Here is a 16047-nt window from a genome sequence, read left to right as displayed (position 1 = left end):
TAATAAGATAGCTAAAGATGGAAGTTTTCTGCCAAGTTTATCAACAGAATATAGATGAAATCAGAACAAGAAAAATTAAGGTAGCTCCATAAGAAAGTTATACTACAAAGCAATATCAATGTCAATGAAGATATTTGGATCACCATTCAATTCTAAAAATTGGACAACGATCATTCTGATTGGTGCCCAAAGAAATATTAAAACTATATTAAGTATCACCGTAGAGCAAGCATATTTTCCAAGTGAGTTTGTATGATGCAGTCTCAATTTTAATATTTAAAGTGTAATTTGTTCATAAAATACAAATAGCTAAGAGCTCTTTCTAAAAAAAATAATTACATAAGGAATATTTTCTAAACCAGCTCTAAGATAATCTCATGATTAATGTATGAATAAATAAGAAAGCATGGATGACAGTAATGAGCATGAAAATTAAAAAATGTCTACCACCTCCTCACAAGCAAACTAGAGAGAAGTAAACATGGAAAAAGTCTATGAAATTAGCGACAAAATTATCCTAAGTGAGCTTGTAGTTGTTGATCTGTGTAGCGGTTATATTTGAAATTTCTAAAAATAACCCTTATATTATAAGCACTAAAAAGGCAACAAACAATGTCTCGTCGAAAGCAAATTCCCATGTCTAAAAGATCAAAGGTTTCAATATAGAAATTATTAGATAAATAAACATTTATATACTTTAAAAACAATACACACAATCAAATTTATATGAAGAACAGAACTTACTTGCTGCAACGTGCCTCATTAAATGTTCACCGTTATTCTGAATCTTTTTTACCCGCGGGCCCGGTAGAAGAATCCCTTCTTGCTCCTCTAAGTTCCTCACTCAAATTCTGTTTCAAATAGAATCTCAAATTCATTTCTCGACAAACTTGTTGAAGAAAAATCAACTTTAACTACAGGTTAGAAAAATCTTACTTTTCATCTCAAGGATTATTTTATAGAACTTCTGAGACCTTCCACACTGCCTAAAGGATAGACATACAGAAGAAAATTATTTAAAAAAAAAACATACAGAAGCAAAAAATATCTCACTACCATCAACAAATATTAAAATTAAAATCCATATTTTTCCTTTCTGAAAAATACAAATCTTGGATACGCTTCTACAAATTAGTACTTCAAATAATAGTTAATCTTATGTACATGTGTTCAATCGGTTTTCTTCTTTCTGCTTTTTTGTTTTTAGTTGTGCTCAACCGGTTACTCGTTCATGCTATTGTGTGTTTTTCTAATTCAAGCAAAGTTGAAAACTGACCTTTAGCGACACTTCCAAATAATGATAATGTCAGCAACAAAAAGACCCATATTGTGCCGAAACATACGCCAACTCTGTTCCCAATTTCTTTGGTAAGAAACTTCAATGAGTATATGGAAGGAAAATAAACTTGCACCTTGTTGGAGGAAAACCAATCATCCTACACAACAAACAATGAAGTTAAAAGAAGAAACAATCTTCCCAATGGAAGTAAATAACAAAAACAGTGTACAATAAAGCAAGCCGTAAAAGAATCAAACTATAATTTTTTTCAAAGAAACAAAAAAGGAAAAAGAAACTAGGAGACGGAGTTGAAGAAGGAGTCGGGGAAACACAACAGAGAAGTATACAAACTCTAGAGGGTTAGGGTTTCTCTCAAATGTGAGTTTAAAAAAAAAAGTTCATCTACAATTATGGTCTGGATTCACGACCGAATCAATTAAAATTCAAGGAATATGCAAAACCACTATCGAGTATATTCAGTACCAGTTTGTGCAAACAGAACAAAAAAAATACGGAAAACCTTGGGGAAGATGCAACATTCGAAAGCCCAGATAATACAAGAAGGGAAGGAGATTGGCATAGAACCCCATGAAGTAGAAGGTTCGTGCAGTGGGTTAAGATTAGCACTACTGCACATGATTTCAATTACTAAAAAATTGAACATACCTGCACTGCAAACTTGAGAATCTAGGGATTGAGAAACCTCCAAATCAGAAGCCAAGAGATTACAAACCCTCCAAATCTAGGCTCATGCAATTAGAACCTAAGAAACCAAGAACAAAGTTGCAGTACGATTTTCTGTACTTTCAAACCGGTAATAGATTGATAATGAGAGAGATCAGAAAAAAATAACAAACAAACCCTAACACATTGTTGAGAAGTATATGGATGAGAGTGGAAATGTTTTGTCAAATACGGGGGACATGTGTATGATAGACAAAATACCAACGGAAAATTTTAGATCGAGCAAATAGACTTTAACATTCAGGAATAACAAGAAGACAATTCCAACACCGGTCATGAAAATTTTCATGGAATTTGATATGATCTTAACCTGAAAAAGAACATTCAAGAATATGGGCGCGAAGATTTGCATATGAATTGGAAAGAAAATGACGGTTAGTGAGTAGATAGATAATTACCAGTACAATACACTGCAGCATGAGAAACTAAAACTCTCTCGAATGAGATCTTTCAGTGCGCGTAAATTCACATCACGGATCGGACATGTGTAAGATGGACAAAACCAACGGAATCGAAAACCTAGGCATGGGAACTTTTGTGGCGCCTTTCCCTCGGTTGTCGAACCCTAAAATCCCTCCCACCACCACAATTTGAATCGGAAGCCATAGACAAAGGACGGAGAAACAACGGCTGCCGTCGAGGGGATGAAGAAGAAGGAAGAGATGATCGAAGCGGTGGAACTGGATTTGGTTGAGGAGAAGAAGAATAAGAAGGCGGGAAATGTTTGAGGAGTCGTTTCTTAATCCAACCAGAAGCGACTCCGTACTTATAGCCGTTGGAGCATGCGTGCAGAAGAAGCTAACTCAAAATAAACTTATACATATAAATTGCTTTAATTGATCTTAATTTTAATTACTTTTTTTTATCAACCTTAATTTAAATTACTTAAAAATTCAAAAAAATAACCATTAAATAACTTGCGGAACTTCTTTATTAATAAAATTATCAAATCTCTTGAATTATAAAATAATACAAAGTAGAAAAATATTGTTTACTTTATATTTTAAATTTGTTTAGTAAAAACTGTTTTTGTTTAACTCCATTTCTCCTCTAATTGATATTCTCTGCAATTTTTCTACCACTTTTTTATTATAATATTTTTTTCACCAATCTTTCCATAATAGTTAATAAATAAAATATGAATAATTTATAGAAACAAAATTTTGATTTTTTTATTCAAAAACTAAAATTTGATGACTAAGATCTCTAATAAAAATACTACCACTTCTATTTTAAATGTACTAAACAATTTACAATTAATTTTTTTAACCAAAAAATCCGGGCATCTTTACATCGTATTATCTTTATATAATATAAATTATACATAAAATATTTTAGACGTGATATTACTGTTTAAGTTGAAATTGTAACATAAATTACATTACATAACAATTTTTTGAATTGAAAAAAAAAATCTTATATTTATATACAGTAATAAAATTTTAACTTGAAACTAATTTAAATTTTAAATTATAATAAATTTATATTAGAAATTGTGATATATACAAGAATATATTTAAATCAAATAATTCAAAAAATTAATATAATTTAATTTAAAAAAAAACTTTTAGTCCATGTACCTTCACTAAAGTAACAATTTAATCTCTTAACTTTAGTTTGTAACCATTTAGTCGTTGTACTGTTAAATTGGTAATAATTTAGTCATTGAACTTTAATATGTAACAATTTAATCATTGTAATTTAAAGTGGGTAACGATTTAGTCCTTATTGTGAAATTTTTTTGTTAAGTTTCTTATATGTATGGATTGATAAAACTAAAGAGTAACCAAATATGTTTATGAATTATAAATATTAAATTGTTATATGATAAAATTTGACATTTAATTTTAATAAAAATTTATTAACGATAGGGACTAAATTGTTACAAATTTTAAACTACAAGGACTAAATCGTTACAAGTTAAAATTCATGGACTACATCGTTACTTTAGGAAAAATACAAGGACTAAATCGTTACAAACTATTAACGAACTAAATTGTTATTTTAGTGAAGTTAAAATTCAAGGATTACACATCGTTATTTTAGGGAAAATACATGGACTAAATCGTTACAAACTGAAGTTTATGGTCCAAATTGTTACTTTGGGGAAAATACAATGACAATTTATTAAAAACTATATCTCTCACTCTTCTGTCCTACCTATAATATTTTATTTCAAACTAACTTTTTCTAATCATAGTTAACAATACTTATGTTATTTAAAATCTAATTATTAATTTCTTTAAATACTATGTTTCATACTCTAGATATTAATTATGAAAAGATTACAAAAGGTGCGTACCTGCCAAAGAATATAGAGATTAGAACCCGCCAATTCAAGAGCTAAGAGATTGCCAACCCTCCAAACCGAGACCGAGGCAACGATTAGAACCTGCGAAATGAAACCAAGAAGAAAATTAGTTTATTAAAACAAAAAGAGAGAGAAAACGAACTGGTAAGTCTAAAAAATTCAGGGCAATTCGACCGATAAACCTATAAAAGTCTTATCATTAGTATCTTCTATGGGATGGTGGGGTCCGTTGCCTTCTAAAATCAACAAGCTCAGAACTTCAAAGCCTCAAGAGCCTTGTTTTCGACAAGAGTTTTCTCCTCTGGTGAAACTCTTGTGCTCATCATACTGAGAAAAAACTTCTTCAGATCTAAAATTCCTTCAAGAATCATGGAACTCTAAGAAGCTTCAGCTACTAGTTATTTCATGTGCCAATCCATTATTCTCTTTTCTCCCTACCTGCGATCCAGTACCTCAACCTATGTAATAACCAATTAAGTGGGATACTCTTGTTCACAACACAACTTGCAACAAAAACCTCAAATGAAGAGAAGAAGAATACTTGAAGATAACAAATATGAGAAATCTGCAATGTATAAACTCGACTCTCCATTGCCAACAGTAGAAACCAACACCGTTCTCTTTTTAGTTTTCTTACACCTGATCAAATTATAATTTTCTTCTTGCTAATTCGATTCTGCACAAGAAGAAAATTATTTCCATTTAGGAACTGGTTCAAGCAGAGGTGACGAACTGGTTCAAGCATTTGACGCTGCAAAGATCTCAAGGACAAGTTATTTCGATTAAAGGTTTTCTGTTAAATTCCTAAAGATATATAAAGGGTAGTTGACTGATGGTTCAGTGGTCCCCGATCAAATGCTTCAAACTAAAGTTTTTGTCTTTGGTTTGGATTCAAACAAAAGAAATTAAAAATCGAGGATTCTACAATACCCAAGAAGAAATAGCAATCTAAAATAGACTGAGAAGAGACCAAATTCATTCCACAAGAAACCGAGATTAGGCGGCAAACACGAAGATGAAGTAGAAGGTTCGGAAAGCGGGTTAATCGAGTGAGAGAAGGTGAGATTGAGGGAAGAAGAGTGAGAGAATGGAGAAACCGATAGCCTTCATTACTGTAAAACAAATTAAATTGAGAAGGTGCAAACCTGGATGGTTGACTCTGCAAAACAAAGAAAATTATTCATCCTACACAAAAATCATCTTAGGGTTAGGGTTCCTCAATTGTGAATTTTGAAAGAAAAAAAAATTATGGGCAATTTCCTGTTATATCTTATTACTGTTTGGAAAATTTGATACAGAGGAACTAGAGCGTCATTCAAGCTTTCAATCTGAATATATCTCATTTTACACATGAGTCTTAGCTTGCTTATCATCCTAGAATAAGGATTATTTTCTCAAGTGATGAAGTTAAGTAAGGAAATTCATGCTTTATAGGCAACAATATCATTAAAAGGCCGGTGGCGGCATCATTATATTATATCAAGATCAGTGAAGACATACAAAAGAAGCATGAATAGATTACCCATTCGGCAAGTGAGGAAATTCATGCTTTATATGAATTATGATAATTGTGGTTTTCCTAGTCCACTACAAAAGCAGCAGCTGCAATAAAAGTTTTTAACATTGAAATCAGGCAACAATATCAAAAGGCTGGTGGTAGCATCAAATTATATCCATATCAGAGAAAACATACAAAAGAAGCACGAATAGATTACCCATTCGGCAAGGCTCTCTTCTCCCATTGGTTGGGATGCATCCACAGTCATGCGACCAGTAATACCTCAATATATTTCAGAAACAAAAAGACAAAAGACTGTAAAGTAATTAAAATACCAAATAAAAAGTATCATTCCCATCAAATCTATCATTATAAGCTGTGAAATTAAAAGGTTTGAGATTTAATACCTCAAGATTTGTTCCTTTCTCAATCAAAAGTATCATTCCCATCAAATCTATCATGGCCTGAAAATCAACCAGTCGATTAACTCTTTCAAATCAAATGTGACCATGGAATCCATTATGAGCTGTGAAATTGATTTACTAAAAAAACCGCCTGACAAATCAAATGTAAACCAAAACAACAGAAAGAGTTCTTTAGTGGAAGTGATCAAAATCCAAACCAATAAAAAACATTTAGAAACTGAAATTTATAGGTCAACCTAATCAAACAACTTGCACCTGTCTAAGTAAATGTGTAATCTAGAGTCTTGAAAGTATAAAGCAGAGGGAGAGAGTTGTGAGGTTTATTAATCAAAGACTATATAGAGAAAATGAAATTCCTATTTTTGCTCCACAAACTGCCATGCAGTTAGAACATATAAAGAATAAAGTTCCTTTCACTAAAGATCCAACCCAGTTACTTGACTTCCCATTCTTCTATAACTAAACTAACAAGTGACCACTTCCTCCAAGTTCTAAAATAAAGGTTACCCCATTTCAAAAGAAAAAAAAGTTTGATGTTCTTATCTCCAGCAATATTTAACTACCATCATATCTAATTGAAATAATCTTTGCATCGGGATAGAGCCGCAAAAAATGTTAAACTACCATAAACAGTAGACATTAATATAATCACTAATAATAAGAGATAGCTAAAGATGGAAGCTTTCTACCAAGTTTATCAATAGAATAGAGATGAAATTAATGTAGCTTCTGAAGAAAATTATACTACAAAACAATATCAATATCAATGATGTCTTATAAACAGTATTTCAATCACCATTCAATTTAAAAAATTCGACATGGATCATTCTGATTGGTGCCCAAAAGATATTCAAACTATATTATGTATTACCATAGAGCAAGCATATTTTTTAAGAGCAAGCATATTTCTATAACTGATATAGAGTTGTTAAAAAATACAAATGGATGTATTCACGAAAAAAATTCATTTAAAGCATACAAAATATAGTGAAAAGCAATTTCTCAAAAAAAAAAAAAAATCTATATATATATAGTGAAAAGCACAACAACGAAACATCCCACGTCCTTATCAGTTCTCCAGATTTTGTGCAAAAACCTAAGGGGAGTGTGTACTTTACATCAAGGGACAAATTCGTACCCAAAAATCTTAGACAAAGAAGAGACATGTTTCGAACATAGGAGGAAACAGTACAAAAAGATAAACCTCTGTCGTAGACACTTTCTTGACAACTTTTCACAATCTTTGTGCTACAGATTGAAAAAGCACACATTCTATAAAATTTTCAGAAACCTGTAGTGAGAGTTTTTTGATTTATGGAGCAAAAGAGCATACTCCTAAAATGGTGTAAACAATCAACAAAAAGAAAAAAGCTACAAAAACAATCTAAAATTAAATGTTTAAAAACACCATAAAGATGCTCCTTTCCAACCAACCACATATGTATTCTGCGAATCCCCTGCACTTTAAATACTGTAGAGTACAAAGTCACGAAATTTCAGCTTAAGTTACACATTCATTTCAATATTAAAACAGCAAAAACAAACTTCTACAAATAATTTCATAAACATATTTCAATTGGTTGCAAACTTTTATGAGGAGGACCTGATGAATAATATAGAACATGAATTAAAAATGCCATGCTACCTTATCCCAAGAAAACAGAAAAAAAGAAATAAAACATCAAACGAGTTAAATATCTATTGTACGATATTGACTTGTAGTCTACCTCTACCCACATGATAAGATTAAGGGAATGACTCTGAAACCATTAGTTAGGATCAAGGAACCACCCTCCACATCTCCATTGTACGATATTGTTCACTTTGGACATAAGCCCTCATGGTTCAACTTCTGGTATCACCCAAAAGACCTAATTCATATAGAGATGTTGTCACTAACTTATATATCAAAGATCATCCCTTTATCTAGCCAATGTTGAACTTTGGTCGCTTCCCAACACGAGAAAGTAAGGTTATGTTCTCTGACATCCATTTTGAAAATGACACTTTGACTTTTGGAAAAAATGACAAAAAGATCCTAAAGAATTGCTTTCCAGTGTAAAAATTCTTTTAGGAGCATCCCTCTAAGTCTTCAAAAAATTCGAAAGGTGGTGCATTGATGCAAAACCTATTGGGTGGTTAGGCAACTCTGTCACGATCCACGTGACAAGATTAAGGAAATGACTCTGATACTACTTGTTAGGGACAAGGAACCACCCTCCACATCTCCGATACGATATTGTCCACTTCGGGCATAAGCCCTCATGGTTTAGCTTTTGGTATCACCCAAAAAACCTCATTCATATAGAGATGTTGTCCCTAACTTATATATCAAAGATCTTTCCTTTACCTAGCCAATGTTGGACTTCAGTCGCATTCCCAACAGGGGAAAATAAGGTTATATCTCCTATATCCAATTTGAAGATGACATTATGATACTTGGAAAAAAAATGACAAAAAGAACCAAAAGAATTGCTTTCCAGTGTAAAAATTCATTTGGGAGCGGATCATTCCTCTAAGTCTTCAAAAAATTCGAAAGGTGGTGCACTGATGCAAAACCTATTGGGTGGTTAGGCAACTCTATCCACGTGACAAGATTAAGGAAATGACTCTGATACTATTGGTTAGGGACAAGGAACCACCCTCCACATCTCCGATACGATATTGTCCACTTCGAGCATAAGCCCTCATGGTTTAGCTTTTGGTATCACCCAAAAAGCCTCATTCATATAGAGATATTGTCCCTACCTTATATATCAAAGATCTTTCCTTTACCTAGCCAATGTTGGACTTTGGTCGCATTCCCAACAGGGGAAACTAAGGTTATATCTCCTATATCCAATTTGAAGATGACATTATGATAATTGGAAAAAAAATGACAAAAAGAACCAAAAGAATTGCTTTTTAGTGTTAAAATTCGTTTGGGAGCATTCCACTAGGTCTTCAAAAAATTCGAGAGGTGGTGGATTGATTCAAAGCCTATTGGGTGGTTAGGCAATTGAGCATTCTATCCAAATGACAAGATTAAGAGAAAGACTTTGATACTAGTTGTTAGGGACAAGGAACCACCCTTCATATCTCCATTGATACGATATTATCTACTTTGGGCATAAGCCCTCATGGTTTCGCTTTTGGTATCACCCAAAAGACCTCATACATATAGAGATGTTGTCGCTACCTTAAATATCAAAGATCTTTCCTTTATCTAGCCAATGTTGGACTTTGGTTGCGTTCCCAACAGGGGAAAATAAGGTTATGATCTCTTTTATCTAATTTAAAGATGACACTATGATAGTTGGAAAAAATGACAAAAAGAACCAAAAGAATTGCTTTTCAGTGTTAAAATTATTTTGGGAGCATCCCTATAGGTCTATAAAAAATTCGAGAGATGGTGTATTGATGCAAAACTTATTGGGTGATTAGGCACTCGAGCACTCTACCCACATGACAAGATTAAGGGAATGACTCTGATACTATTTGTTAGGGACAAGGAACCACCCTCCACATCTCTGATACGATATTGTCCCTAACTTATATATCCAAGATCTTCCCTTTATCTAAGTCGACTTTGGTTGTGTTTCCAACAGGGAAATTAAGGTTATAATCTCTTCTATTCAATTTGCAGATGACACTTTGATTCTAGGGAAAAATGACAAAGAGAACCTAAAGAAATTCTTTTCAGTGTTTAAATTTTTTTGGGAACATCCCTCTCTGTCTTCAAAATTTTGAGAATTGGTATTTTAATACTAAACCTATAGGGTAGTTAGGCACCTGAGCATTCTTCCCACATGAGAAGGTTAAGGGCATGATTCTAATACCATTTGTTAGGGACAAGGGTCTTCCTCCACATCCCCGTTGATACTATATTTTCCACTTTGGGCATAAGACCTAATGGTTTTGCTTTTGGTATCATCCAAAAGGCATCATTCATATAGAGAGGTTGTCTCTAACTTATATGTCTAATATCTTCCCTTTATCTAGCCAATGTTGGACTTTGGTCACGTCTCCAACGCGAAAAATAATATTATGATCTCTTATATCAACTCTTAATAATAGTTAAAATTGATTAGGTTGTCTTATACAATTCTTCAATGCCCGCTTAAGGTACTTTGCATCTAAATGAAACCAAAAACAGTCCTAAAAATTGAAGCAACTACCCTAGCCCATCTCATTTATATATTCTATACCATGAAGGAATACATAATAATCTCATAAAACAAAAATAATTATAACCTGAGGCATTTTATCAAAGATCCAATGCATAGATCACCCCACCGCTTAGCAAGCTGATCTGATATATGGCACTATATTTGGCTTAATTAAAATCAAAATATTCACCTACTCAAAAAACTTTTTATTACTAGTAACCAAACCAATAAGACACCAAGTTACTACAAGGCAAAAAACAAAATATGTTCTTAAATTAAAATAACAAATTATGTTTGGTATACCATTATGGAATCAATGTGACAATAATTGTTTTATCGTGTTTATAAATAGGTTTGAAAGTAATTTCATAGTTATTGAATAATAATAAAGTTCAAAAAGAATATCTAATTTGTTTGTTATGAAATATAATCGTAAAAAATTGAAAATATGGAAATTATTAACTAAATAAACATTTATATACATTAAAAACTATACAAAAAATCAAATTTTGTGAAGAACAGAATTTGCTTGTTGCAACATACCTCAAGTGAAGCTAGGGTAGGAGAATCCATACTTATTCCTCTATGTTTCTCAATCAAATACTGTATGTAGTAAAAGCCCTCTCTCGAAGCTTGTAATCTCGCCATCTCACTCATCCATGGCCCCCACAAGTCTTGTAAATCAACAACTTCAGGCCATCGGTTACATTTCCAGAGCCAAAATACTAGCACCATAAATAAACAATGTCACTAATAAATAACAATATAGATTACCAATCTCCATTTCACAAAAGCACAGAGGGGAAGAAGATGGGGAAAACCTTAGAGAAGAACGCAAGGTTCAGGCAGTGAGTTAAGATTAGCTCAAGGGCACACATGATATCAATTACTTGGAAAAATCCTCTGGAAAAACTCACAGAAAATATTACAAAAACTGCATGTACCTGCAAAATTGAGAATCTAGGGACTGAGAAAGTTACAATGTCATTGAAAACAAAATCTCTCCTTCAAAAACATCAAAATCAGCCCCTGTAAGTCCATCCCTTCCCAGCAGACTCTGTCCCAAAAGCTTCTCTATTGATTCCTTCTTCACTTTTCTCACCAATCTTTAAAGTAATCTAGGGTTTCAATAACTTGTGGGTGCTGTCCTCTCAGAAATAACATACGTAGAAAACTCATTACAATCATGCAAAATTATATATCACAATTTCAAATTTTACCTTCAGCGAGGAGAATCAGGAGATGCAAAAGAGGATATCAAGTGAGGCTATGGATCCTTATTAATTTTTGAAAGAAATTCATCCGAACCTTGCTTCTCCAGCATGACAGTCTCTGATGTCACACAACCAACTACAAGGCAAAAAAAACTTTTTCAGACCAAACCTAGGCCTATTACACTCACTTGATCGCAAAGGAAAGGATGAGAAGTACAAGGCAGAAAAAAGAGCAATAATTCATCGAACCATATTAAATTACAATATCGCAACTGGAATTAGTGAGTTCCCCAATTTAGGTTTTCCAAATAATTTGATAAGTGGTTCATCACAACTTCTCAATTACTTCCCCACTATTCAAAACGTTTTAGAAGTTCCTTTGCTGTTGTTATCCAAAAATACATAGAGTACAAGTAAATTATATCAACGAAAACAGTACACAAAGGGGGACAAAAAAACATACAAAAACGAAAATAGTTCAAAGTTAATTTTAAAATTTCGTATAACCAACAAACCCAATTTGATCCTTCAAAAAATTTTCACAGTAGAGATTGTTGCTGTTAAGATACCTGCATGCTAAGCCATCCTACAGTAAATTCCTAGAACCAGCCGAAACCTAGATAATGTACGAAGAAAGGGAAAAGAAATGAAAATTCAATAAACAGAGAACTTCTAAAAGAATGACTCATTTTTAAGCATGCTCCTTTCTAAGGATTACTTAAATTAGGGAAGAAATTAAAATCAACGCAAATAGTAATCAAAAGCAATACCACGAGACGCAACTTTGGCAACAACAGGCATTCAAATCTAAAAGTACCTCAACCTTATCCGGCTTCGTGGCTCTGGCTAGCTATGAAATCATTTAGACATCTCCTAATTTCCGAATTCCAAATCGAGAGCGAAAAAATAAAAGAAACAGAAAGCGACAGTTACGAAAATCAAAATTTCTTCAGTACGACCAGCATAGTACTCCCCAAAAATTTAGGGTTCCGAAGTACCCAAAAGCCTTAAAAAGATGGATAAGAACAAACTTATGCCGATCAATGGGAGTCGGTGATTTTACAAGAAACTTGGAATGACGATCGCAAAATTGAAAGAGCGAGATTGATAATGGGGTGAAACAGAGCGGTGGTGGTACCCAGAATGCGATTAGAGCCTGCGAAACCAAGAAGAAAGTTACAGTACGATTTTCTGTACTTTCAAACCGGCAATACACTGATAACGAGCGAGATTGAGTGAGAGAGTGGAGAGAACCCTACGAACCTGGATAGTTGACTTCATGAACTGAAGATTCGCCAATGAGAGGGAGAGCAACGAACATTTAAGTAAACCGCCAACCCGTACATCTTATAGCCGTTAGCGTGCGTGAAGAATAAGCAAACTCAAAATAAAATTATAATATCATTTGTTTTAATTACCTTTAATTTAAATTACTTTATTTTCCCACCTACAAAAAAGAAAAGTTAAATTACATTTTTCATTTAATTCGAATGCATTTTTATGGTGGATATTTAGACTTCGATTATTAGTTGAGACGAGCCTGATACAGAATGAACTTTGCTTATTATCAATTGAGGTGGACTTGATAGAGGATGTGCTTTGTTTATTATCTTGCACTGCGTTTCAAACTCTAATGTTTTGTATAACGAAATAATGTTGACTCAATTTAATTTAATTTTTATATCACGAAATTCTCAAGAACCTAGAACCAGAAGAAGAATACCAAAAATCGTACCGTTACAGAAGTTTTCGTGAAGAGGAAGCAAAAGCAACTAAATTACTAAAACAAAAAATTTCTTTTAATAAATAACAACAAAAAGGACTGGGCCTAATACACAGTATATTTCATGGGCTTTTGTTTAAAGCCCGATTTAACTGATGTCATTACTAAGTTTTCGTGCAGAGTAAGCAAAAGTATATATCACTCAAATAAAATGCTTATTTTTAAAAACTAAATAAAATACTTATTTGATAATAATAATATAATAACGAAGGAGACGGACTCAAGAATACCAATTACTGCTAGACAAAATAAAATCGGACAACAGCATAAATGGCCCAAATAAATTAAGCATTACAGGAAACATTTTTGTCTATGTGTATCAGGTAAATTGTCAAGTTTATTAATTTTACTATTTTGTAAGCCTTTTGCTGATGAATTATTTTTTGTTTTGTTTTGAATACTATACAAATTACAATACAACATTTTCTTTGTGTTTGCTGATTCTAATTTCTTAACTTGCTGTTGATTGAAACCCACATATCATCATGTTATTCTCTCAGTTTAGATACTTACAGCATAGATTAGTGCAGATCTTTTAGATTTTGAATAATTTCTTCAAGCACGACATCGAAATCTCATGCGGTGATTCAGATCAGTTGGCTCATTCATCAATGAGCACAAGAGTATTGATACAAGAGTGCTAAAGAGAATGGATAGTCGTCATGCGTTGGATATGACAAATGTTAGTCCAAATTCTAGATTTCGTGGAATTCATTGTTCTATCTCCATAATTGGTTAGGTGTATTAGGTAATGGTCCCAGTTCAGTTTAATTATACAATTTTGTAGGCCACTAACTGTTGTTGTTGTTGTGTTTTTTTTTCTTTGCTGCAAAAGTGATTAACATATTGAATTCATAAATCAATTACTATATATCGTAGTTTCATTTCTGTGGGCTCTGTTGCAAACTTTTTGTGGTTTTGTTTTGGGTAGACTATAAAACTCTTCTTTATTCAGAATCATGTCTATGTTTATTGGCTCCATCCCTCTGGGAGGGAAATGCTTCTGCAAGGTGTACTCTAATTTGGGGACGATTTGGGTTTTACAGAAGAAAGTTTCAGATTTAGAGAAATTAGAACGACCCCACCTCTTATAATTCTTTATGTCTTGTTTTACACGTGAAATACGCAGTGAATATCTTCAAATTGTGAACACTTTCTATGAGCTTTCTTCTCACAGTCTGAGGATTTCAGGTTCTTGAACGAATACATTTTTATCAAATGGAAGCAGTGAGGCTGGAGGTGGTGAAGATGGAAGCAGTGGGGGTGGATAAGATTCATCTCCTGCTTGTTAAATGGTAACTAACACCATTACTGCTGCCACCAAAATTCTCCCATTTATATTATCCTACTAAATTTGCTTCTAAAAATGATGGGTTTGAACCTTTCGTATTGAGACGGGGGATTGTTTTCAGATCTATTCAAAGCCAAAATGATAGTATAGTTGATCACTTCAACACAAATATGTTATGCACATTAATCACTTCAACACAAATATGTATGTTATCATTAAACTTTTTGAACCCAGAATCTGGGAACTGTTTGAACCCAGAATTTACTTATAAATGAAGGGGAACAAATCTGAAAAAGTGTTGCATTAATTATCTAACTTGCAAAATGAACGTGGAAAACTCCTCCTCAAAATCTTTTTGAACTTCAGTATGAATGAATGAATCTTACATAGTTGAATATGGGACGGAATCAAAATCCAATTTACAAAATCAAAGAATGAACAATAAATCCATAATTTTAGCAGCAATAGGGACACATAATGAGTCCATTCTCATTACATTCTGCTCGTGCAGCCCCAACACCCCTCTGCTCCGCCAATGTACCTTCCTCTGATGAAGAGCTTCGGAGGTAATGCCTTTGAATCCAAAACTCTCCATAGCTCTTAGAATTTCACTCTGAAAGTTTCTAATAGAAATTTTATGCTGTTACAATCCTCAAAAGTTTTCCTGGTTCCTTTGAGAGTTGTTGTGTAGAGAATTACTGAATCTAATCACCTGCAATTTTCTTGGAAGCCAAACAGAGGATTCTCTTCTTCTTTTTCTTCTTCCTTCTCCTCTTTCTCTTGAATTTTGGTTCTGCTTCTTATCTCTGCTTCTCTTGAATTTTCTTCATCCGACGACTGGATTTTTCGTTCTCTTCGGCGAATCGATCTTCTCGTTCGTGTTCTTGAGATTAGCTTTGAGATTTTTGTTTATGGAGAAGAAATTCGAGTACCCATCTGGAGAAAAGGCCTCGAGAATCCGATTTTGTTTGATGGATTTGAGTACCCATCTTAGAGAGAATCAAATTTTCCATGTCTTGAACACTTCTAACTTAACCCGTAGGTTGATCTCATATTGAATGGATTTTTTGTAGGGTATGAAGATTAGCGGAAGATGATCTTCAATTCATAGAAAAAATCCACCCAATTTGAGATCCACCTATAGGCTTTGAGATCCACCTATAGGCTAAGAAGCACGGACACGGATACGGGACACGAACACGATAGGACACGGCGATACGTCAATTCCTAAAAAATTAGGACACGGACACGTTGGGGATACGTTTATTTTTTTAATATTTTTAGGATATATGTAAATTTAACACAAAAAATGCTAAATACAATGAAATGCATAAACATGAATTCAATTACATCT

At 33.2% G+C, this 16047-nt stretch overlaps 1 long non-coding RNA gene across 8 annotated transcripts in view; it reads right to left on the bottom strand.

The window, feature by feature from the left end:
* The window catches only part of LOC111008577 (uncharacterized), a 31636-nt gene extending 18661 nt beyond the window's left edge, over positions 1 to 12975 (bottom strand). For all 8 annotated transcript variants that reach the window (XR_015789699.1, XR_015789692.1, XR_015789693.1 and 5 more), the window contains exons 1-17: positions 12883 to 12975; positions 12437 to 12775; positions 12189 to 12235; positions 11626 to 11755; positions 11227 to 11349; positions 10949 to 11130; positions 6240 to 6387; positions 6050 to 6147; positions 5857 to 5936; positions 4876 to 5010; positions 4517 to 4772; positions 4326 to 4415; positions 2422 to 2703; positions 1946 to 2042; positions 1277 to 1436; positions 937 to 986; positions 745 to 851 (exon numbers count right to left, since the gene is read on the bottom strand). This is a non-coding gene — a long non-coding RNA (uncharacterized LOC111008577). The remainder of the gene's footprint in view (positions 1 to 744; positions 852 to 936; positions 987 to 1276; positions 1437 to 1945; positions 2043 to 2421; positions 2704 to 4325; positions 4416 to 4516; positions 4773 to 4875; positions 5011 to 5856; positions 5937 to 6049; positions 6148 to 6239; positions 6388 to 10948; positions 11131 to 11226; positions 11350 to 11625; positions 11756 to 12188; positions 12236 to 12436; positions 12776 to 12882) is intronic.
* Between the last annotated feature and the right edge of the window lie 3072 nt (positions 12976 to 16047).

This window comes from Momordica charantia (assembly GCF_013281855.1).
Source record: "Momordica charantia cultivar OHB3-1 chromosome 3 unlocalized genomic scaffold, Mcharantia_2.0 BLBB01000003.1, whole genome shotgun sequence".
Classification (NCBI taxonomy): Eukaryota; Viridiplantae; Streptophyta; class Magnoliopsida; order Cucurbitales; family Cucurbitaceae; genus Momordica; species Momordica charantia.
The sequence above is the reverse complement of the archived record's forward strand: the minus strand, read 5'-3'. Positions and strand labels throughout refer to the sequence as shown.